Raw genomic sequence first — 25,278 nt, 5'->3', positions numbered from 1 at the left:
AACAAGCGTTTGTAAAGATGAGCTGTTGTCGGCGCTCTTTAGGTGAGGCTGCTCACCAGCTTGTCAGGAAAAACACTCAATCCGATCCCATCATTTGATCCCCCAGGTTATCGTAGGAAATTAGTCGGAAGCTAAAAACGGGATGTACTGGGTGTAGTCCTAGCAGATTAGCCTGTATTGTCTTACTGTTTCCTGGTTGCTCTGATCTACTGGTCTGTCTCCTGAGCGGGAGTCAGAGCTTCTTGGGGGAGGGCATTCATATCATTTCCTGGGGGGGCCGTATAGTTATGCACACGCTCCTTCTGACGCGGAAGGCATCGTGTTCAACGCTACAAATACTAATTCACCACACCACCGTTGAAGAGATGTTGCGATTTTGACTTTTTTTTTTTAATGTTTATTTATTTTTGAGAGAGAGAGCACAAGCGGGGGAAAAGCAGAGAGAGAGGGAGAGGGAAATCCCAAGCAGGCTCCGCACCATCAGAGCACAGCCCGATGCGGGGCTCGAACCCACAAACTGAGATCGTGCCCGGAGCCAAAACCAAGAGTCAGACGCTTAAGTGAGTGAGCCACCCAGGCGCCCCGCGATTTTCACTTTAGAGATGAGGAAACCCTTGTATGGGTCACCCAGCTGGCCACGGTGGAGTTTATCCGACCAGCTCCAGGCCCAGACCCTCTGTGGTGCACCTGCTCCCTCATCAGGTGGGGCACCACCCTTTCCGCTGTTCGGAGGAGGCTCAGAAGACGCCAGCTTCTCAAATTCCACCTGATGGGAATCGAGGTAAAATAAACGAGGCGATCCCTAGCGGAGGTCACCCCCGCTAAAGGATGAGTTGAACTGGGTTGCCGGAGTGCCCGGGCCCTTCCCACACCTCATCGGTAGCCACCAGCCAAATGGAATGGAATGTGAAGTGACCCCATCCATCAAGCTTGTCCATCGTAACAGAAGGGGGGAGTTCTTATCTGAGAGCAGGAATCGGCCACGTGCCTTCTACCTGCACTGTCCTGGGGAAGGCATAGCCTTCCCCGTGTTCAGAACAGACCCATCCCTGGAGTGGACGTGAGTTCCTCATGCTTCTCCGTGTGGGTGAACGTCTAGCTGACGTGGCGCTCCTCAAAGTGGGCGCCAGAGAACACCAGCCCTGGGATTTGCTCTATAAAGCAAGGGTTCCACGGTCAAACAGGTTGGGAAAGGCTGCCTGCACTCTTCCCTTGGGGAGATGTGGAAGCTAAGGCTCTGAGAAGTCCTGCGGTATCCCAGGCTTGCAACCACACACCCCACTCCTCACCTTTTTTTTTTTGTTTGTGCTAAACACACTTTGAGGGAAATTCTGACCCTAGAAACCTATCATTCTTCACTGTCATTCTGAACTTGTTCATTGGGCACATACCTCGGTCTTTACTCTCTCTTATAACTCACTTCATTGCCTTCAGATCTCTTCCCACAGTGTTTTAGTATAGGTGCGTTCGTATGCTTATTTATTTCATGCTAATGTCACCCACTCGTCTGTAAGCTCCGTGAACGCAGGGATCACACTCACAAGTGTGTACGGACAGAGTCGGCGTGTCTCCGTCGTTACTTTGGTCTCCCGGGCCAGAGTTCTGTGCGGTTCATTGGAAATACTAATTGAACTTCTGCGTGTCAGGCCCCGGGCTCAGCTCCTGCCCCCTCCCTGCGGCAACCCTGTAGGGTTTCTCCAGCACCCTCCTCCCCATTTTACAGGCGAAGCAGTTGAGGCCTGTAGAGTTTGCATCACTTCCCCGGCTCACTCAACCAACGAGCGGCAGAGCCAGGCTCTTACAATAATAACAAAGACAAGCGAGCGTTCTGCCTTAGGAGTCAGAGGCCGGGGATCCAGACGACCCAGGGTGAAGGGGAACGCGGTTCCTCTCACTTGCCAAACTGAGCCCCGCATCCCAAGAGGGGGGTGACCAGGGTGACCCCATTTCAGTGCGGCCAGGTTCTTGGTCTCTTTCGAGGGATTTCTCCTGCCTCTCTGTGGTCAGACTTCCCTGCCCAGAGAGGTCTGGCAAGCGCCAGGCACGTTAAGGCGTGCCGTTGCTGCAGACGGGTTGAGAATCGCGGGTGGGCGTGCTTCCCTGGAAAGGCGTGCTGGGGCTTCCCGCGGGCTGCGAGCTTCGGGGAGCTGCTGACCTCTCTGCCAGCCCGGCTTGGTGCTTTATAGTGAGGGCCTCTGCTCCTACAGAGGTAACTCACCAGAGTTTGGCTGTGGGTTACTGTGAACGCCCCACGATGCTGCCCTCGGTTGTATGCACGCCTGGCAATCGACCCAGGTCCTTCTCTTCTTCTCGCGTCTCCTGCAGCCTGTCTGGAGCTGGCCCTGGGCCCCGTGGCCCCTCAGCTCCTCCGCCTGGGAGCTCCCGTGGGGACCCGACATCTCATCTCCATAGTCACCTGCAGGCGGCTCCGATGCCCTGGCCTGGAACGCGTCGCAGTCCTTGGATGTGGTCTCTTCCCTAGTGACCACAGGTGGGGAAGACGCGAGTCAGGGGATCGGGGAAGAGATGCTTCCAGCACTTTCTGGGCCCGTTGTAGGTGGAGGCATCTGTTCCCACGCCCTTTTTGACTTTGGGTTCTTGCCAAAACACCTCCCTGAGCCGACGCGACAGTAGGCTAAGGTTATGAGAGGCCCCCCGGGCGGAGACCCGTTGTCAATATTAGGCCAGGCTGTGATGACTAACTGGGCGGGAGAATAGACCACCCAGGGGGACTTGTGCAATCCGCTGCAACGCGCACGGCCTCCAAGTGACGGTGGGGCCCGGGACCAGCCAGGGCTCCGCCAGCAGCCTGCCTGCTGAGCTCTGGGCCCCACACTAGGGCAGCGGGGTGAGTGAAACAGACGTGGTCCTGCGAGCAGGAGGCATTCGGGGCGGCAACCGCAGTCGGGGCTTGCGTTGCACATGCCATCTGGTACCTTAATGGGGGTCTTTAACTCACTCCAGGAGTTAGGAGGTGAGATGGGCAGCAGGCTCTTCCGTCCGCGTTCAGCATCCGGTGTCCAGGGTCACCGTCACCCCTGCCCCTGAGTTGTCCCCGGCCCCCCCCCCTTGTCTCCCCAGAGTCTGTCCTCACAGAGCAGCCTCCTAAGTCTGTCTAAGACGCAGACCACGTCACGTCGTGCTCCTGACCCCGTGGTCCCAACACACGTGTGCCCTGTTCATCCCGACAGGCCCTCTCTGCAATGCCCGGGATGGTGGCCACTCCCCAGCACGGCCATCGGGCACTGGAACGCGGCATCCCACCGGGGGCGTGCCATACGTGTAAAAACACTTCGGGTTTCCAGTTCTTAGAATGAAAAAAAACAAAGAACGCGGACTGTCCCATCCACGATTTTTATACGGATCACGTGCCAAAATGTTCACACTTCAGATACGTTAGGTGAAATACAATATGTTATTGGAATTATTTTCACCCGTTTCTTTCGGCTCTCTTTAACGTGGCTGCTAGGAAATTTGAGATGATATCCACACCCCTGGCCGACGTGCCCTTCCTCCTGGACGGCATGGTCCTGACCCCTGCAGGCCTCTTTCCTCTGTCTGCCTGTGTTTGCCGTTCTCTCGGCCCGGATCCCCGCCCCCTGCTGCTTCCTTCAGTTGGTTCCGACTCATCGTCTGGGCCTCGAATGAAGACTGACACAGGCCTTCCCCGGGTGTGCCGTCCAAGTGCCCTGACTCTGTGAGCGGCCCTGTTGCATCCACACCTGCTGGCCCCTTTCCTGGCATTGATCGCACGGTGTGGTTGGCGTCATTTCTCGGCTCTCTTCTCCAACATTCTAAGTCTTTCACGTGCCTTCACTTTCTAAAGCCTCCCCATGACCTCAGGTGGGGAAACCGAGGGATCCCAACCCTAGGGTCTGGCCTCGGGGCCTGCTGTTCGGACCCAGTTGGGGGCAGGGTCCCTGCTTGCTGACGGGGACAGGGCTTCTGCCTAGGGGCGATGACTGCGTTCTGGAACTAGATGGTATGGTCACACAACCTTGTGGATGTACCAAAACGCCTCGAGTCGTACCCTCGAAGTGGTGGGTTTTATGATATGTAGAGCGCAACGAGAATAAATAAATATGTATGGTGTTGGCTGAGCGAATCCGCACAGAGGCACGCGTGAACACCCCGGGCTCCCCGCTTTTCTCGAGGAGCCATCCCGAAATGCCACGCGCCGATGCGGAGCTAGGTTGTCCCCACGCCGCTCGTCCATCAGGAATCTCTCCTGCAGCCGCAGATCTTCCAGGCGCCTTGCCAGGCCTCGTGTTCCTGTTGCTGTTGCAAATAAGACAGACGGGGTCCCTTGCCTTGGGGGGTCCTGCACCTGCTCACAAGGAAACAGGAGGGCGTGCCCCCGGGGCAGGCTGCTTCCCCGGGAGCCCAGCACGGCCCCCACCCTGGGATCCGTGGATGGAGTTCGAGAGCCCACGAACGCAGCTGGAAGCAGTTACGTCTTTATTTTCGTCAACTCTAATGAAAGGTCAGCATTTCCTTTAATTCTGAGTTCAGGAGACAAGCCACAGCGGTATCGGCGGCATTTTTAACGTTGTCACCAACAGAAATCGCAAATATTTTCGTGTCCCGTCAACGGGTATTATAGGTACCTCGAAGTATTATTTGCATGTCCCTGTTTCGAAATCAAGGGAGCTGTTATACCCCAGTGCTAGATCCTACTGGATGCGTTAATAAGGAAGCACACATATTAGGAGATCATAATCTTTAAAATATTTGATGTTTTCACATAATGGTTTTGCTTTGTGATCCTCCGTATGTTATGTCGTGCGTGTCAAAAAAACATCATCCTGGAGGTGGTCCCAGACACCAAACGGATTCGAGCAAGTTAAGAAGCACTGCCCCGTGGGGAAGGGTTCCTTGTGCTGGAAACATCCCTGGGGATCCTGCCCTGGAGGGCGTGGGCAGGCCTGAGAAGGCAGAAAGAACAGTGGCCGCCGAAGGCCCGGGTGACCGTTCACGGTCAAGGTGCCTGAGACCGTGGGTGTGATGCCCACGCTCTTGGAGCAGCCGCAGAATGGAGCTCGTGCTGTCCAGTCCTCAACCGGCCCGAGAGAACGGGAGTTGTCGTGTGTGGAATGGAGGGCGAGCCAGAGAGTTCCGGAGTCCTGGGAGAAAGGACAAGTTGCAGAAGGAAATGACCCTTCTAACCAGCTTTGGCTCGTAGGCTTGGCCTTCTTCGTTGCTTGAAAAACACGTTGAGGGGGCAAAGAGGGAGAGAGCTCCAAGTAGCTTCCTGCAGGACACGGGTCGGGTTGGCGGGCCATCTCGGCCCAGGCCGGTGCGCGAGGGGAGCCCTCCGCGTCAGGAAGGTGGTGAAGCGGGTCCACGTCCCCGCTGGAGGAACCAGCAGAGGAAGGCACGTTACGAATGGCGCGTCGGCCGTGACTATACGTCTCCTGGTTTCATTGGCCTGGGTCACAACCCCAGCGTTACTTACATGTAGTTTGGTGGTGTTTTTCATGACGGCTTCCCCCTCCTTCCCCACGGCTGCTAATATTTCGTGTGGCAGCTCCCCACTCTCTCTCTTGTCACCCATTATCCATTATTGCCACCGCCCCGCCAGGATGTCCTTGGAGGGGACTCTTAATGGAGCTGTCCTGGTTAAAGAAATTCAATGTGATTGAACGGCAGTGAAGAATCAAAATCCAAATATCTGAAAGGGATGAATAATAACGAGGTATTAAAGCATATTGGTTATTTATTACTGGCAGAAGGCAGGAAAACATTAGCATGTAAAAAGCTGTAAATTAATCACGGCCGGTGATAGGAGACCTGAAAAAGTCACCTCTGTCTTTGTTAACTCTGTTTTGCTATTCTTGATGTGTTCCCGTGTCCCCCTTTCTGTCCTTCTGTGATAGATTTTCATCCCAGCTGGCTTGCTGAAGGCAGGAAGGGGAGAGATTAAACCAAAAAAAAAAAAAAAAAAAAAAAAACCCAGGTTAATCTCACATCACCTGGTGTTTAAAGGGAGGTGGCAGGGCAATGAGCATGTTACCTGACCTGGGTTCAAATCCTGGCCGTATCGCTCACTGCCAGTGACCTTGGACAAGTCACCTGCTGTCTCCAGATGCTGGGTCTCGGTCAAGTGCACGTGATCCCAAAATCTTCCTCACGTGGATGTCCCAAGGATTACATGAGAGGCAGCCTTTACAGGTTTACTCCCGTGGCTGATGGCTGCTGCTGGTGACCGACAAAGGGACAAAAGGCCTTACCACTCAAGATGCGACCTGCGGGCCAGCACCCCATTAAACATGCAGATTCTCAGGCCGTGCCTCTGACCTCCTGCCTTGGGAATCTGCATTGTAGGCACAGGGACTGGTGTGGGCAGATGCAAGGACATGGGGAACCCAAGTTCTCGGGCAGGGCTGCTGCGTGGGCCCCAGCTTCTCCAGTGACAGCGTCACCGCACACAAAAGGACTGGAATCCTTCCCCTTTGGGTTTGTTGTTCAAGCTTCGGGACCATGGCTTATAAAGCATCACTGGGAGCAACTGGAAAGGTCCCGCGAAATGTTGAGCGATGGCGGTGTTGCTAGGACGACTCTTCACGCGCCTGTCACCGGCAAAGTCCCCTCTGTTTAACAAATTTGGTTCACACGTCCTGTGAAGACAGAAAAGTGGCGTGCTTAATTACTGTGTTGGACTGAAGTGTGTCCCCTCTGCCCACGTCCACGGCCCGAGCCCCCTTGTGACTGTATTTGGAGACGGTCCTGTAAGGAGCTAATTAAGGTTACACGAGATCACAGAAGTGGGGCTCTGACCCCATGGGCTGAGTCTCCTCGTATAAGAGGAGGGATGCGGACACACAGCGGGGAGGCTGTGCGCGAACACAGAGGTGGCGGCCGGCCGTCTGCAAGCCAGGAAGAGGGTCTCACGGGAAACCGTTCCTGCTGGTACCTTGACCTCGGACTTCGAGCCTCCAGAACTGCGAGATATTAATGTCTGTCGGGCAACCCCCCAGCTGGTGGGCTCAGTTACGGCAGCCGGAGCCCATGCAGTTACCAAAAGAGAATGGGCGTTTCTGGCGAGGCTCCTTAAGACGTTCTTGCAGGGGCGCCTGGGTGGCTCCGTAGGTGGAGCGTCCGACTTCGGCTCAGGTCACGATCTCACGGTCCGTGGGTTCGAGGCCCGCGTCGGGCTCTGTGCTAAAAGCTCGGAGCCTGGAGCCTGCTTCGGATTCTGTCTCCCTCTCTCTCTGCACCTCTCCCGCTCATGCTCTGCCTCTCTCTCTCTCTCTCTCCTTCAAAGAATAAATAAAAGAGCATTAAAAAAAAATTAAAAAAAAAAAAAGACCTTCTTGCAGACCTCCGAGCTTCCGTCCGGCAAAGGCACCACGCGTAGAACCCACTGCAGCCCAACCCTCTAACCGTGTTTTTCTCACGTATAAACAGCGCTGTGGTTTCGAGGCCCCCTGTTTGCAGAACAGCTCTCCCCGCCCCCGACACACACATGCAGTCAGATCCCCGATGTTTGAAATCCCTGTTAGGAATAGCGATGTCTGCTCTCCCAAAACAGGTGTTCGTGAAGGAGCTGAAACGTGACGGAGCCGGCTGCCGGAACCTTGGTGTTGGAGGGTCTGTGTCTCAGCCGCCCCGCGGGGTTACCCTGGGTGGGGAATTCATGATCATTCGTGACCAGGAATATCTGTATCCCAGGGGCGCTGTGAGAAGGTGGCAGTCTGTTTCTGCTCTGAGAGCCGACTTTGATGGTACAAGGTGAAGGAGGCTTAAGGCCTGGGAGCATTTGGTGGTAGGACGGGTTCCTCTGGCCTGGAGAAAGGGGAGGGGGGCTGGTAGGGTGTGTCAGGGACGGGTTTACTGAGAGCCAGCTCCTAAACCTGCAGGGGGTGGCCCCAGCCCGGGCTCAATTGTCTACCCTGCTCAAATAGCCTTGACTTGACCTCTGGCTCTCTCTGTGGATGCGACCTTCTCCCGGGGCACATACCCCCCACCTTCCTGTGGAGTTAGCAAGTGTCAGGGCGCGTTCCCAGGTTCTCAGGGCCCCACAGATGTTAGTCGTGCCTCCCAGGGGGTCAGATACCAATCCAGGATGGCTGCCAGAAACTTCCAACACCCTCAGGAAGTGCCCTCTGCGTCCAATGGGATGGTGGCCTGAATGAGCCCCCATGTTGCTCTTTTGAATTTTAATGCAGAAAAGTACGCATTTGCTGCACATCTGTGGCCTGGGCCTGCCCATCCCAGACCCCGATACAGGCTGTTCCCTGCCATCTCACCTGTGTTGAATGAAACTTGCCTCACTTGTCTCTTCTCTGCCCGGGACCGGGATCCCTGAGCCTTTCAAGGTCAGTTATAGCTTTCCACTGGGACCAACCCCGAAGAGAATTGCCGGGTACAGCCTCTCGTCCCAGGTGACGTGCATGTTAACGGGGGGCTTCTGGAGACGGTTCAACACTTAGCGGGGTGCTGCTGTGGGGGAATGTGTTTTGCAAGTGGGATGGATATAAATTCTGGGGACCAGAGGGCACACCATAGTGGGTTCAGTACTGTTCTTCAGGGGCGCCCGGGTGGCTCAGTCAGTTGAGCGTCCGACTTCGGCTCAGGTCACGATCTCACAGTTCGTGAGTTGGAGCCTTGCGTCGGGCTCTGTGCTGACAGCGTGGAGCCTGAGTGGGATTCTCCCTCTCTCTGTGTGTGTGTCTCTCTCTCTCTGTCTCTGCCCCTCCCCCACTCGTGCCCATTCTCTCTCCCTCAAAAATAAATAAACATTAAAAAAAGAAAACAAAAGGTAACCCATACCCCATCAAAATATAAACCCTTTCCAACCCCCAGCCAGCAAGTGCCCTCGTGTGCTTGCCCGTCAGTGCCTACCTTTCCCAGCGGACGTAGCCACTGCTCCCACTTCTGCTGTGTCGGACGGCCTTGCCTGCGTGAGAACTTCACCTCGCGAGAATCCTACGGCGCGTAATTCTTCGCGTCTGGCTCCCTTCGCTCCGCACATTTTTGAGATTTGCCCATGCCGTGCGTTTGATCCTCTGTATTCCTTTTTCTTAACTACAGATGGTTTATCCATCGTCCTGTTGACAGGCATTTGGACTGCTTCCAGTTTTCTGCTGTCACGAGCAAAGCCGTACTAAACATTCACGCGCCCGTCTTTGTGCAGACGTGTTCTCCGCCACTTGAGTAAATACCGAGAGTCCTAGGACCCTAGGTCTGTGCTGGGTCAGAGGACGAGGGCATGTTTAATTTTGCAAGAGCTGCTAGACCGCCTTCCAAAGTGGAAGCTCTTTGGCAGCCCACCAGCTGGGTGTGAGTTCTCGTTTCCCGCACCTTCCCCACATACGGCGTCCTCGCATCTGTATTTTGGCCGTTCTACTGGACGTGCGGTGTTCCCTCGTGCTCTTTGAATTTGCAGTCGCCTGCTGACTAGCCATCGTGAGCGCTTTCTCGTGTGTTTAGCTGTATGTGTTCCTTTTTGAAATGTGTGCCCAGGCCTTCCGTCTACTCTTTGACCCGTTACTGTTTAGTTTTGGTTTGAGGGGTTCTTTTCTTCATATGTTCTGGGTACCAGTCCTTCATCTGGGGGCCTATATATGGCAACAGTTTCCTCCAAGCCCATGGATTCCCTGTTCATTTTCCTACTAGTGTTTTTTTTTTTTTTTTTTTAATTTTTTTTTTCAATGTTTATTTATTTTTGGGACAGAGAGAGACAGAGCATGAACGGGGGAGGGGCAGAGAGAGAGGGAGACACAGAATCGGAAACAGGCTCCAGGCTCTGAGCCATCAGCCCAGAGCCCGACGCGGGGCTCGAACTCACGGACCGCGAGATCGCGACCTGGCTGAAGTCGGACGCCCAACCGACTGCGCCACCCAGGCGCCCCATCTACTAGTGTTTTTAATGGGCGGGTTTTCAAGGTTTTGTTTTGTTTTTTCTTTCAATGAAGGTTACTGATTGTTTTTTTTCTTTCTTTCTTCAGTTTTGTGGTTAGTGCTTTCTGGATTTTGTCCAGGAAATCTGGGCCCACTTCAAGGCGTTCTTATATTTTCTTCTACAAACATCACAGTTTGGGATTTTAGGTTCGTATCATTGGTCTGTCTTGAGTTAATGTTAGTGTCCGGGTAGGAGGATTATCTTTTTCCATGTAGATATCCAGCTGCCCCAGCAACAATCACTGAAAAGACTTGCCCACCACCCTTGAATTACTTTGCTGTCTTTGTCAAAAATTAACTGGCAATGTAGCTGTAGATCTTTTTTAGACCCACTGTTCTCTTTCGTTGATTTTTTGCCTGTCTTTATACAAAAAAACACACTGTCTTGTTGATTATAGTTTGACAGTAAGTCTTGAAATTTTATCTATATATAAATATATAAGTTATAATATAACTACATATCATACAATAATGTAATAGAGAACATATGCATAATAGATATATATAATTAATATATATTAATTTATATCATGTTCCTCCAATTTCATTCTTTTTTTTTTTCCCCCCAAAATTGTTCCTGGCCTTCCTATATAAACATTAGAATTAGTTAGTTCACGCCATACCAAAAAGCTTTTTGGTATTTGATTGAAATGTATTGAAGTCATAGGTAAATTGCCACCTAACAGACACCTTAACATCTCAACCACATTGAAGAATCTTCCTATCTGTGACCATGATACATTACCTCTCCATTTGGTTTAGGGTTTATTTTATTTTATAGCAATGCTTTGTAGTTTTTCAGTGCAGACATTGTATGTATCATTCATTGTATTTAAATCTGCAGTGTTTTAGACTTTTTGATATTAGGGTTTTTTTTTTTATTATTGTGTACTGACCTTGCATCCTGTGTCCTTGCTAAATTTGTGATTAATTATAAGTACTTACTATTGATATCGACTCTAGTAGGTTTTTTATAGATTCCTTTGTATTTTGTCTGTACACAATCATGATGTGTGCAAATAATGGCAGGTTACCTCTTCCTTTTTAATCTCCATTTCCTTTATTTTTCTTGCCTTATTGCACCATCTAGAAACCCCCAGTATACTACTGAATAGAAGCGGTTTGTGGGAATATCCTTGCTTTGTTCCCAACGTTAGAGGGAAAGCATTTCACCTTTTGTCATGAAGTATGATGCTAGCTATTATCAGGTTGCGGGCAGTTCCTTCTATGCTAGTTTGTGGAGGGTTTTTAATATGAATGAGTGTTGAATTTTGCCAGATGATTTCTGCATGTGTTGAGATAATCATATGGCTTTTTTCTGCTTTAGTCTCTTAATAGGATGAATTACATTGGTTGATTTTCTTGAATGTTGAACCGACCTTACATTCCCAGCATCAACCCCACTTGGTCATGATGTGTTATCCTTTGTATATATTTCTGAAATTTTGTGCAAAAATCACAGAATTTTTGCATCTATATTCATGAAGGATACTGTTTTGTTTTGTTTAATTGTCTTTTGCTGTAATGTCTTCATTTGGTTTGGGACTGTCTTCATTATGGTCAGCATAATTTGGGGCACATAAAATGAGATGGGGAATAATATTACTTCTCTCTGTGTTTTATGAAAGAGTTTATGTAAAATTGGTGTTATTTCTGTCTAAAGTGTTTGGTAGAATTCAGTGAAGCCATAGGAACCCAGAGCTTTCTTTGTGGGAGACTTTCCAATAATGACTTCAAAATCTTTAATAGGCTAACTCAAACTTTCTCTTTCTTCTTACGTCACTTTTGGGAATTTGTGTGTTTTGCATAATTTTTGTCCTTATCATCTATGCGTAGAATGTGTGGGCATAAAGTTTTCCATAATATTCCCCTAATATCCTCTCAGTGCCTGGTGGATCTCTAATTACATACCGTCTCTGATTCCTGATATTGATTATTTTGTTTTCTCTTTTTTTTCTTAGTCTAGCTAGAGCCTTATCAATTTTGTTAGTCTTTCCAAAGAATTTATTTTACTGATTTTTCCATATTGCTGTTGTATTTTCCATTTTAATTGTTTTCTATTCATTTTCATTGTCTCCTTCCCTCTACTTACTTCGACTTTTCTGGCTTCTTAATGCCGAAATTTAGGTCATTAATTTTAAATCATTCTTCTTTTCCAATATAAGCCTTTAAATTTATAAATTTCCGGGGCGCCTGGGTGGCGCAGTCGGTTAAGCGTCCGACTTCAGCCAGGTCACGATCTCGCGGTCCGTGAGTTCGAGCCCCGCGTCAGGCTCTGGGCTGATGGCTCAGAGCCTGGAGCCTGTTTCCGGTTCTGTGTCTCCCTCTCTCTCTGCCCCTCCCCCGTTCATGCTCTGTCTCTCTCTGTCCCAAAAATAAATAAACGCTAAAAGCTTCTCTTTAAAAAAAAAAAAAAAAAAAAAGATGAAAATAAATTTATAAATTTCCTCTAAGCCTTGCTGTAGCCATAGGCCACCAATTTTTGATACTGTGTGTTTATTTCTCTTTAGTTCAAATATTTTCAAAATTCCCCTTGCACTTCTTTGAGCAGTGGGTTATTTAGGACTGTGTCATTTAATTTCCAGGTATCTGGGGATTTTTCGTTATCAACTTCTGATTTAATTCCTTTTTGCCAGAAAAGATATTTTACATACTTTTCAATCTATTAAAGTTTTTGAGACTTGTCTTATGGACCAGCCGAAGGCCTCGGTGCATGTTTTATGCACGCTTGAAAAGCATGTGTATTCTGCAGGTGTCTATAACTTGTCAGCTGTCATGTCTTGTAAATGTCCTTTAGGTCAAGTGGGTTGATAGTGTTGTTCCAGTCTTCTGTACCCTTGATTTGTGTCTGCTTGTCCTAAAAATAACCGAGAGGAGTGTTGGAATCTCCAACTGCAATTTCTCTAATCCTCCCTCCAGTTTTGTCCATTTTTTGCCTCGTGTGTTTTGAACCTCTGCCACAAATGCGTACACGTTTAGGACCGTCATAGCTTCTGGATGAAGGGACTCCATCATCATTACAAAATGTCCCTGTTTGTCTCTGGTGGTATTCCTTCCCCTGAAGGCTATTTTGCAATACCAGTATAGCCATTCCAGTTTTTATGAATAACGTTTCCAAGTTTTTACCTTTATCTGATTTGTGTCTTTATATTTAATGTGCGTCTCTTACACACAGCTTATAGTTTGGCTTTTATTTTTTAATTCATCCGGATGATCTCTGCCTTTTAGCTGAAGTGTTTCATTCATTTACATTTACCATCTGAGTGTTTCCGTTACGATGCATCCATTCTGTGTTTCATTTTTCCTCCTTTTCTGCCTTTCACTGGATTAATCAAAGAAGATTAATCAAGTCAGTCTTTTTTGGTATTCTATTTTATCTCCTCTGTTGACTTGTTAGTCTACTTCTTTTGTTTTATTCCTGTGAATGTGCAATTCCTCTGTGGTTTATAAAATGCATCTTTAGCTCACCACAACCTACCTCGTATTTCTGTCGCTTTGCATCTAGTGTAAAGACATGCTTGCATTTAACCCCCTCTCAGCCTTGTGATATTATTGGCCTGTATTTTCTACATGTGTTATAAGGGGCACAATGGATTGTTATTTTTCTTTTAAGTCTTTAAAGATACGGTTCTGGTTTCTTCTCCACATTGTTTCCCGTGAGGAATGAACAGTAATTCTTAGCACTATTGCATGGTGTAGAATGTATCTTCCTTGTTTTTTTTAACATTCTTCTCTTTATGTTCAATTTTTAGCAATTTGTTTGAGATATGACTATGTACACTTTTGTGTTCATTTTGTTTCGAGTTCACTGGGGTTCTTGAACCCGTAGGTTGATATTTTTCATCAGATATGGAAACATTTTATTTTATTTTTACAGTTTATTTATTTATTTTGAGAGAGAGAGAGAGAGAGAGAGAGAGAGAGAAGCCAGTGCAAGCAGGGGAGGGGCAGAGAGAAAGGGAGAGAGACAGAATCCCAACAGGCCCTGCACTGTCAGCACGGAGCCTGATGTAGGGCCTGAACCCACAAACCAAGAGATCATGACCTGGGTGGAAACCAAGAGTCAGACGCTGAATCTGCTGAGCCACCCAGGTGCCCTGAATACGGAAACATTTAAAAACATAGTTTCTATTCCACAATTTCTCTTTCTCTTCTCCTTCTGGGATTCCAATTACATAATGTTAGATCACTTGCTCTGATCCCATAGCAAGTTTTTTCATTCTCTCTTCGGCATTTTCAGCCTTTTCTTCCGCTCTGTGCCTCAGGTGTAGAGTTTCTGTTGCCCTGTTTTCAAGTTTACTGTATATTCTGCAGGGTCCAAGTGGTTGTTAAACCCGCCTATCTGAATTTAAAACTTTATATTCTAATTTTTAACATCTAGAATTTTCCATTTATTTCTTGTTTCATAATCTGTTTTATCATTATGTCCATGTTTTCTTGAAATCTTTGACCTGTGAATAATAGCTGCTTTAAGGTCTTGATGTGCAGACTGTAATTTCTGGATCTGTTTCCGTTGACCGGTTTTTTTCCCCTTTGGGTATGAGGCACATTTGTCAGCTTACGCACATGTCTGCTAAAATTTTTTCTTGAATTCTGGTCCAATTTTCCAATTGGAAAAATCCAATTTTCTTGAATTCAGGTCACAGTCCCGTGGTAGCTGTTCTCTGCTCAGCTCGCGGGGTCCTGCCTGTGTGAGTGCAATTTAGTATCTGGCCACGCCCTGTGTAGTTCCCCTCGGCCTCCGTCCTCTCACATTGCAGACCTCAACAGCCCTGAACGCTGATGTCTGCCTCCCCCCCTGTCCGGTGCAGCTGCCGTGCTCTGAGCTCCAACCTGCCGTCCAGCTGCGTAAGGTGCGTCCAGGCAAAAAGCCAGAGCAGTCATGAGGTTTAGCTCCCGAGTTGATCTTCCGTTAGGGTCATCCTGAGCCACCTGTTCCAATGTCTACAAACAGTTGCAAACATCTCCTCACACCTTGTAACTGTTTAACATTTTTGCTGCCATGTGTAACGTGTTACTTTCCACATACCTGATGACTGATCCGAATGCGCCGAAGCCAGATGAGAAGGGATTAATTACAGATGGGCAGCGATTTAGGATTTATTGTAAGGAGCAGTCATGGGGCACCCTGTCCACAAATAAGACTTCAAGTACGCCCCCCAAGTCTTGTTGTAGGAAATATTAGAATTTTATAAGCAATAGCTGTGGGGCCGAATCCTTACTTTGCAAAAGAATCCTTCCTTCGCTTTGCGGGACTAGCTACAAGAAAGCACCGTTCTTACAAGACTCATTGGAAGGTGGCTGGGGGAAGAAGGGGTAGGCAGCGGGTAGCCGAGCCCAGATCCCCAAGTTTAGACGTTGCTTCCAGTGATGCTGTTGGTCAGGAATGAAGTCAGTGTGCCACGAACGTGTCCTATCACATGCACGAGCGTCTAGGGCCAACAGCAAGACCACGGCAAAGCGAGGGCCACGGAGGGCCACTTCACATAAAGTGTGAAGACGTGGTCCTCCTTGGCACCCAGCCTCCCATAAGAAACTTGAATGCTTTGAGCCAGGATGCAAAGTCAGAAGCTCCATCAGAGGCCAGGCAGGGCGTGAGCCAGGATAGACCGGCACAGTGTCAAACAAACATTCCAGAAGACTCCGAAGGGGAGTGAATAGGCACACGGCATCTCTGCAGACGGTGAGCGCTGGGTTAGAAGGGCACCGGCCGGTGTGTGTTTGTGTGTCACCCAGGGAGCTCATTAAAACGCAGGCTCTGAGTCAGAACGTCGAAGAAGAGGTCTGGAGAGCTGCAGGTCCGACCAGCTCCAGGTGGAGCCGATGCCGTGGGCGCCCAGGCGGCATTGATCTCTGAGGGATTTCAGCCCAGGAGCCCGGACGGTTGCTCACGGGGGAGATCACCCGATGCTTGTGGTGGTGAGGAGACCACGGTGCTAAACGCGGCAAATGGGGACGAGGGGATTGGGTGGACACAGCATAGCGCGCCCGCGACATTTAATCCCTAAAGCCGGCGGCACCTGTTGGGGCTGACGGTTGCACCTGATGAGGGGGTTCAGGCTCCAGCATCCCAGAAATCTCGGCCGTGACCCTAGGGGAATTCCCTGCAGAGCCACAGGGCGCTGAAACATGCACTGTTCCTACTTATTCAAGAACTCAAATGCCAGCAGAATGGCAATACGCTTCAATTTAAAAAAAAAAAAAAAAAGGCAAGAAAGAAAACAACCCTGAAAACTCTATTACCTTCTGCCATAAACTTTTTTCTGGAGTACGATATTGTGTGCCTTGACTGCAAACTAAGTCTGAAGTTGCATGCTGTAGATTCCGTCCGGAGGGAGCGTGGCTCACGTCTAACAGGTATTCGTGTTTGGGAAGTCCGTGCGTGGGCACGTGCGTGGCCATGACCTCTGCACGTGGGAAGGACATATCCTCGCATGGCGCGTGCACACCTGGATTTTAGACAAGGTGACGCACGACACATTTTGGTTGATGTTCACGTGACTTCAGCACCGACCTGGGGGCCGAGTTTTTTGTGTTTTAACTTCAGCTTCTTGGATGGCGCTTGAAATACTCCATTTCTTCTCAACAGCAGCTCAGAGCGTAGTGAGTTCGGGACTTCGGATTTAACTAACGAACTCGTACAAGGATGGTGATAACGTAGGCTCCCGTTCCCCAAGCGCCGGCTATATCCCAGGCACGTGCTTTAGAAATACATTTAATCATCGCTAACATTCCACCCGCCGTGAGCATTATGCCTAGATAAACTGTTTCCAGATTATTTATAGATTCCCATTTTACAAAAGATAAACCGAGGCCCCGGGGTGGTTGGAGAAGCGAGGAGTTGGGCTCCTAGTGTTCGGTCGAGTGCGAATACCCCCACGTTGTTCTGCCACTGATGTCCCGTGATGCAGGGTAACGGGGCTCTTTCTAAGCACTGATGTTTCCAGCTTCTTTCCAGGCCCTCCCTCCTGCTGTGGAGATGAGCCAGGCCAGAGAGCCCAGGACTTCCCACCAGCCCAGAGGGGACATCTGACCCACTTCCCGTTCTCTGAGCCAGCGGCCCCCTGTCCTTCCAGGTCAGAGGCTGTCGATGGCTCTCCAGGCCTCAGGGGACCTGGCCAAGGGCAGGGGGCGAGGCAAGAGTTAACAGGGCCGCAGGCTGTGTGTACTGGGGGCGTTCTCTTCTGCTCTGTGTCCTCAGGCCGGCTTCCATGGCGACTTCATTAGCAGCAAGCTGCTAATTAAATTTCATATTTATGGTCGGAAAATAAAATCATTGGACCTTTTTGAAATAGGATTTTATGAGTTTTAGCTCTGGCGCTGACTCAGCAGTCAAGGGCCCGCGCTGTTTAGATGCACGGCTTCAAGGCGGAGATAAATAGAACAAATAACACGGGGGAAGAGGTTGAATCCTGCGTCCTTGGGCGGGCCCAAACACGTTTCACAGACCGAACACAGACCCGGGCCTCTGGGTGTGGCTGGGATGCCAGGGCCCCAGTCCAGTGTGGGTGTGTTTTGGGTCCAGGGTCACCGAGACCCCGCGAGGCTGTTTTTGTTGCAGAGTGGGATGGGCTGTGTGTGTGTGTGTGTTCTTGCCATACTAGAAAAATCGCTCTTTGTCTGCAGCTCAGACTCCAGCCTCACGGGGTGTGTGTGCAGGAAGCTCTCGGATCCTACTTCCTTTCACGTGTCACTTAGCGACTGGCTGTGAGAACTCAGCTCCTTCCACCCTGCGATGCCCACACCCCTCGTGCTGTGCCCCTGGTGAGCCCAGTGTGCATATCCTCATCCGGGCCGGGAAAAACTCATGCCCACTGCGTTCTGGTGTGTCCGGGGGGAGGCTCTGAGCACCCTGGGGGTGGAAGGACATCAGGGGCATCGGGCTCTACCCTGCAGCCTGCTCGGACGCCCTTTCTCATAAAGGGGCGGTTTCCCTCAGCTCGGTTCCGGTGGGTTTATCTCCGCTCGGAAGGATCCGTTTCTCCGGGGAGGAAGGGACACGTGGAGTGTTGGAAAGTCCAGTGTGCGGAAGTCAAGGAGACCGGGATGGGTCCCCGAGCCTCCCTCCCCCCACCGCCCCGTGGGGTCCGGGACCTGCCGTCCACACCCTCTTCTGCAGCGTGGGGGGTAAGGCGACCTATCCCCCGGGGCGCCTGAGAGCAGCCTGAGAGAATGCACACCAAGGGCCCAGCCGAGTCCCCGCGTGGCAGGCGCTCGGCCTTCCGTCCGTGACTAGCTTCCCTCCCACGAGCACTTCATTCTGCCTCGGCACGTGCATTCACAAACTGTGAAACAGCAGCGTGGGTGGCCCAAGTGGCACCAGAGACCCCTCGGGAACCCGTTACCTTGTGCTGCGACCACCCGCGAGGGGGCTTCCTTTCCACTGATTTGCTCCGGAGTCGGAAGCCGTCACTCAGTTGATGTGATGCCCGTGGCGGGGCAGGTGGAGGGCGGGCCTGGCCCTGCGAGGGACACACACGAGCCCGCCTTCTATCCCACGCGGAGCCGGGCCGTTAACCCTTCCTGCCGCTGCCCGCGTGCTGTGGGCTGCACTCTGTGACCCCCACCCCCCACCCAATTCTGGTGTGAAAGCCCTAAGCCCCTGGGGTGGGGGGGCAGGTATTGGAGGCAGAGCCTTTGGGAGGAAATTAGGGTTGGATGAAGTCGTGAGGGCGGGGCCTCGTGATGGGATTAGGGCCCTCGTAGGAAGAGGACGAGGCAGGGCTCTCTCGTTGTGAGCACACACCAAGGACAGCCCACGTGAGGACACCACGGAAGGACGGCCATCCGCGGACCCGGAGGAGATCTCTCACCGGACACGGGATCTGCTGGCACCTTGAGCTCGGACTTCCCAGGCTGCAGAACAGAGAGAAATGAACACCAGTTGTCTAAGCCGTCCGGCCGGAGGTGTTTTACGGACTGAGACACGGTGTGACCTCAGGCAAGTCCCCCGACTTCCCTGAGCCTCGGCTTCCTGGCGGTCACGGCGGCGGCCACACGGGACCGCTGGGGGGTTGAGGGTGTGCCAGCAAGGAAGGCGTCCCCGCCGTGGTGCTCACATAGGGCCGCTTCCAGAACCAAAGGACGAGGGAGGACAAGGATCTGGCTGTCCCTGAGGGGCTCTCCTGCAGACCGCCCCCCGCCCAGAGAGGAGACACACGTCCCCTCCTTCCTCCTCTTTTCAGCTCAAGCCACCAGTTAGGCCGTCAGCACCTGGAACGGAGGAGCGTGACCGCGAGATGCCAGAACCCTTAATGTCCTCAGGAAGGAGGCTGTCGCTCCGAGCGGAGCACGGCGGGGCCAACCCCGGTGGCCGGCCACGTGCACACTGGCTGGGCTCCTGTCTTCCAAGCATCACTTCATCCTCACACCCCGTGAGGCGGCACTCCCGTCGTCCCCACGTGACTGGAGAGACTGAGGCCGGGGGATGCCCTGCAGTCCCGCCAGCCGCACCAGAGGCTGACCCGATCCAGTCCATGGCCCCCTGACCTCTGGCTTCTGCTTGGCTGTGGAGGACGGGAGCACAAAGGGAAGACGGGGGCCGGTGGTCAGTTCTGAGGGGCGGCCACCCCCGGCTCCTGAAGGCTGAGCCCTGCCGGCAGCCCCCGGTCCCTCTCCCTCCCCCTGCCCCTCCCCCTCCCCCTCTCCCTCCAGCCCTTCAGCCTGGGCAAGAAGTCCCCAGGGTGCAGCCCCCAGGGACCTCGCGGCCCCCTCTTGCTCCCGTGAAGTCTGCTCATTCAGCTCTCCCCAGACCCAGCTTTTCGACCTCCGTCTCCCTGCCAGCCTCTCGCCGGATCAGGGTCCCGTCCTGCCCAGTCGCCACGTGGCCCCGTGGTAGCCTGGCTGCGGAGTCCTGCCCACCGCCCTGCTGGGTCCTGTCCGGAGGGGCCCAGGAGGAGAGCCCGTGAGGGGTGGGCAGTCAGGGAGAGCTTCCCGTGGGAGGAGGCGCTGGTGACGGAGGGCTTGGAGGCCCGATAGGAGTCTGGCTAGGGGACGTGTTGCGGGCCGTTCGCTTCACGTAAGCTGCCGTAACAAAATACCACGGGCCTCACAAACTACCATGAACAGGTTCGCTCGAAAGAAAAGAGACATATTCTCACAATCCTAGGGGCCAGCGGTCTGAAATCAAGGTGGGAACAAGGCAGGGCCCCCTTCCTCCAGAGACTCAGGTCTCGTGGCCCCCCAGTTCCACGGCCCGTGGCCACCTCCCCCACCTCTGCTTCCATAGTCACGTGAGACCTCCGCTTCGGTGCGTCTGCAGACCCCCCCGTTTCCAGATGCGGTCGCATTCTGAAGAGGGGGGGCCCTGTCCAGCCCGGCGCACCGCGGGGGGCGTCAGCGGATGACAGCTTCAGAGAGAGGGAGAGGCAGGAGCCGGGGCCCCGCGAAGGGACCGTGTCACCCCTCCATGAGCAGAAGGCGGACGCGGATGCAGAGGAGCGGGACTCGTCCGCTCTGGCAGGACGCCAGGGCCGCCTCGGAAAACAGGGCGGCGGTCGCGTCCGGAGCTGGGCGAGCACCGACCACGTGACCCAGCAGCCCTGAGCCTTGGCGCTTCTCCCAAAGAGGTGACGGCACCTGTCCACGCGAAGATCTGTCCAAGAATGTCCCAACAGGGGAACCTGGGAATCCACCCGCAATGCCCACCAACAGGTGAAGGGATAAACTGTGGGACGCGCATCAGCGGCGGCGCTCTGTCACCGGGACCAGCCAGTGACATGCACAGCCAGTGCCCCGAGGTGCTGAGGCAGCAAGCCAGGCCCCGAACAGCGCGTGCTCTGCTCCTTTAGTTTTCTGTCACAGAAATCGCAGTCCTGGTGGCCTCTGGCGTGGGTGCACGGCACGGAAAGGGCCGTGAAGGAACCCCTGGGGTGCTGGCCACGCTCCGCTTCTCCGTGGGTCATAGGGTGTCTTCTTTCCCCAACTCCTTGAACGGTGTCCTTGAGATGCACACAGCTCACTGATGCTACCGCGATAGTTTAGGAAAGGAGAGGGGACCGTAAGTTCTCCGGCCACCGGTATAGGCGGGGACACAGGAATCAGGCCACAGTGGAGTCAGACCGTGGCGCCCAGGCGGAGACATTGGTGTCCAGCTGTGCGGGGACCGGGGTGGGGGTGGGGGACGTTGCAGCTTCTAGGAAGGGGCGGGGCTGACCTCCCAGGCGTGTGCATACATCACCTGGATCCATCCGCCCACAGCTTCCGTTCCCCTATTTCCCGAGAGGACACGGCCCTCTGCTCCCCCAGGGGAATGGGGTGATCGGAGCTCACCGCGGGGTGAGAGGGCAGAGGAGACACGGGTGGTCAGGGAGGAGCTGGGTCAGTGCCCCACCGTGGATGCCGGCCTGTGTCGAGCAGAAAAGAGTAGCAGTGTGTTTGGCTCGGGGCAGCTGGGTGTGAGGCTTGTGGAACATCTTCCCTGGAACGTTCTAGGCCCCACGCTTCCCGCCTGCGGCCTTCCCCCTCGGTGCAGTTCGTAGTCAGGGGACCGTGGTCTCCTGGGCGAGGTCGGGCACAGCAGGAAGAGAGAGCAGGACTGACGCCAGGCTCCTGCCCGATCCTCCCTCCCCTCCTGCCCCACCTCCCCCCTGCGCCCCAGAGGCAGACGCGACCCTGCCTGCCAGAGAGAGCACGGTCCCCTAGGCGAGTGTCTCAGCCTCCCCGCCCCCCCGTAGAAAGTCACCCACAGACTCTGCTCAGAACAAAAATAAAAAGGGAAGTATGGCAGCGCCCCCACCCCCCACCTCTGCCCCTAAAAATAGAGGCGGCCTCCCAGTGGGGTGTTGTGTGGGCTTCCGGGAGAGGCCGCGGTTCCGTGCAGCATCAGCATGTTCTGGGGGCCTGGCAGGCAGCGCGCTGGAGGAGAGGGGGTCTGAGGGGACCACGGAGGGACCCCAGGCAGACCCAGGACAGAGCTGGTTGCAAACATGTGAGTATATTCTCCAACCGGCAGGTCCTTTAGCTCCGAGACACGTGTGTGCTGAGCTAGCAAAGCCCCAGCGGTCGCCGTGTGGGGCCGGCTGGGGCGGGGGGGTGCCGTAAGCCCCGCGCCCCCCACCCTACCCCCTTGCTTCATCCACACCGTGTCTAATGGCCCCACACATGCTCCCTTTCATTTCTCAATTTCTTAAACAACACGGTCGACTCTCAAACAGCCGGTGCCGGGGCGACTAGTTTATGCTGTCACTTTGACTGCACAGAGCGTGGAACTGAGCCCAGAGAAGGCCCCTCCGTAAATGCCTGATGATTGATTTGGACCAGAACGCTCGCATTTTTATGTGCTGGCTTCTCGAACTTTCTTCTGATGGAGGACAGTGCCCAGCGTGGAGGAGCGGGCGTGAGAGCACAGAATGTGCTCTTCTTGGGGGCAGTGAGGTGCCCGAGGCCCCCCACTGGAATTGTCTGCGGCGTCTGTCCCGGAAGGTCGGGCCCTTGCCTTTATGTGAGGCTCACAGCCCCGCAGCCCTCCCCGGGGTACCCTGCAGACGATCCTTCCGAGGTTTAAGATTCCGTTTAAGAAAGGAGCCTGGTGCTAACTGTCCCACAGCTGACCCAAGGCCCGGCCCCTGCCCACAGGCATGTGGAGAGACGGAGACACCGGAGCCCTGAGCCCAGCGGGAGACTTTGACCAGAACCCCGGGGAGAAAAGGCAGAGTGCAGTGTGAATGGCTTTTCAAGGAGCAGAAGGAACAGGGCCCGAGGGAAAGCCCGCCCCCCTTGCCCCCCCTCCCCCCCCCCCCCCCCCCCCCGCATCTCCTGGAGGCCTCAGAGACACTTCCTCATTTCCTCCTGAAGCACTTCAGGAACCCGATAAGCCCTGCAGGGTCGAAACTGCAGGCCTCAGGCGGCTTGGGCTTATGAGAAGCTGACCTCTGCTTCCAGGAGGTCACGCTGACATCACGGGTTGGAAGAAGTCCGCAAGGTCTCAGGGGCATCCTTTAAAACGAGAGACCACGTAAGGTCGCGGGTGTCTCCAGCCACACAGCGGAGAGCATCCCTCGGTGGAGCGGGTCCCACGAAGGCCGGCCTGGCCTCCGACACGGCTGGGTAGCGCCTGGCGGGCGGCCTTCGAGCCTGGCTTTGCAGAGCTCCCCACACGCAGGCACAGAGCCCACCCCCCACCCACTGCTGCCGACACTTGCTCCCAAGCCTCAAGTCCGCACCGATCTGCGGTGTCTTGGGTGCAGTTTGGACGGGGCGCCTTACGTAATGATCGGTGATTCCAGCCATTTGACACAAGCCAAGGGAGAAAAAAAGAAAAAAGTCTGGCTGGCATCTGATCTTATGAGCTTTTGCTTTCATGGCAAGAAGCGAGAGATGATCTCTGGGCGTAGAGATCCCCACATTCCCGGGCCTGCTGCTCTCGGAAAGCGTTTCCATTGCACCGTGTAGGGAGCACAGGACATCAGAAAACCAGGGGCTCGTGTGCACCAGGGCCTGGACACCCCCCCCCCGCCCCCAACCCCAACAGGCTCATTTAAAGACACTCTTACGTAATAGATCAGTAAGAAGGAGAGACACAGGACGGGACTCTCTCCTCAGCAGCAAAATCGGAGTGTCCGGAGATGTTTGGTAACCGTCTCATCCCCGCCCCCCTTCTGGTGCTCAGATAACGTGGAAAATGTGAGTCTCGGTGTTTCCACGTTTCAAGCTGCCTGGCGGCTTTAAAACAGGTGAGCTGACCTACGGGAAATCGCTCAAGTTCACGTGCTCCTTGCCACGGCCTCAGGAGCCCCCGCGCCCCCACCCCGGGGACTGACCCAGGGACACTAACGCGGAAGCAGCCCTCCCAGACCAGGCCCCCTTTCCCTTTCCCGCCCCCGCCCACCCCCTCCCTTCATTTCTCTTCCCTTCCCTCGCCGTGCACCTGCGGGCACTAAATAAAACTCTGAGTTCCTGTGCCTTTTTCTCAGCCCGTGTCCTCACTTCAGACCTCACACCCCGCCTCCTTTTGCTGCGTCCGCCTCCCTTGTGCCTTTTCCTGGACGCGCAGCCCGCAGACGTCACTCCTGATTTCCGCGCTTCCCCGAGCCCAGGGTTGACTGACCCCCCACCCCACCCCCACCCCGGGGTAGGGGTGAGGGACGCATGCACCTGCCCCGCCCGTGGGGCCCCTCTTGTGTCTCCATCTGAGTTGATGGTACCTTCCCGGCCAGGCTGCGTCAGGGCTGCGGTTAGTGTTGGTTCGGGACCAGCAGCTCACATGTTCCAGAAATTGGAGCTTTTTATCTGTTTGGTCAGATTTGGTTGAGGGAAGTGAAATTCACGTAATGTTCACCCCCCACCTTAAGGTGAACAATTCACTGGTGTTTGGCATGCTCACGGGGCTGTACGGCCACCACCCGCACCCAGTTCCGAAGCACGTCCCTTGCCCCGAAAATAAAGCCCCGTATACATCAGCGGCCGCCCCTCCGTGTCTGCCGGCCCCCAGCCCCTGGCCGCCACCCACGTGCTGTCTCTCTGTGGGCTTCCCTCCTCTGGGCATTTGAAGGTATCCTGCCGCTCGTGGCCTTTCGAGTCTGGTTTCTTCCGCTCCGTGTGACGTTTGCAAGGTCTGTCCATGTTGTAGCACGGATCAGCGCCCCGTTCCGTCTCGTGGCTGAACAGTATTCCGTCGCACGTATAAATGTCTTCATTTTAAGAGTCACTGGCTTCGAGGGCTCACGGCTGCCGGGACTGGGAAGGGGAGCGGGGCGCAGGGAGGTGGGAGGGGGGACCTTGCTGGGCTTCTCGATGCAGCACCCAGCAGAAGCAACCCGCGACGGGGGTCTCGGCCCACCGCCTCGGCCCGCCCCGCCGTCCGTGCAGCCCCGCGGAGGGCATGTTGGGGAAGCCAGCATCTCTGGCCAGCCTCCCCAGGCTGCCGCTGGCTCTGCTCCTGAGCACATTATCACAATTAATTACAGCCAGCTCTCGATTCTCTCAAGTAATAGAGGACCCGAGTAACACAGAGCTCATTGAAATGTGGGGCTGCAGGGGCGGTGGGGAGGAGGGGCCCCATTCCGTGGGGAAGCTGTTTATTTTGCAGTTAATTAGGAGTAAAGAGACCCTTCCTGAGTCCTTTCCTCCTCCTGTCTCCCTCCCAGAAGCCTGTTTAATTGGACGTACAGACTTACTCTGCTCCTGACCTAGCGGATGTCCAGTGAACGCATTTTAACTAACCATCCCCCCCCACCCCCCACCCCGCCCCCGCCGGCCATCTCTTGGCAGAATGCTCCAGGACAGGAAATCTGAGTATCGGGGGTGCCAGATGCGGGCACCGTGCTTTATCCTTCCCCAAAGGTCTGCGGTAAGTGGCGACATTACGAGACGCAAGAAGGAGGGAAATGGATTAACTCAGGCATCTGGAACCCCCACAAACTGGGTCATTGGTCC

At 53.7% G+C, this 25,278-nt stretch overlaps 1 protein-coding gene across 8 annotated transcripts in view; it reads left to right on the top strand.

Annotated features, from left to right (window-relative positions):
• CARD11 (caspase recruitment domain family member 11) overlaps window positions 1-25,278 on the top strand; it is a 142,663-nt gene that overhangs the window by 57,638 nt on the left and 59,747 nt on the right. Inside the window, exon 1 of one of the 8 annotated variants that reach the window (XM_045459840.1) lies at window positions 21,701-21,832. The exons of 6 other annotated variants lie outside the window; for them this stretch is intronic. The gene's annotated coding sequence lies outside the window, so the exon portion shown is untranslated. Of the gene's footprint in view, window positions 1-21,700; window positions 21,833-22,675; window positions 23,577-25,278 lie in introns of those variants that run through there. One more of the 8 variants, XM_045459844.1, reaches the window with a different exon arrangement.

This window comes from Leopardus geoffroyi, chromosome E3 (genome assembly GCF_018350155.1).
Source record: "Leopardus geoffroyi isolate Oge1 chromosome E3, O.geoffroyi_Oge1_pat1.0, whole genome shotgun sequence".
NCBI classification, from domain to species: Eukaryota; Metazoa; Chordata; class Mammalia; order Carnivora; family Felidae; genus Leopardus; species Leopardus geoffroyi.
Note: the sequence above shows the minus strand (reverse complement) of the source record. Positions and strands in the feature narration are given on the sequence as shown.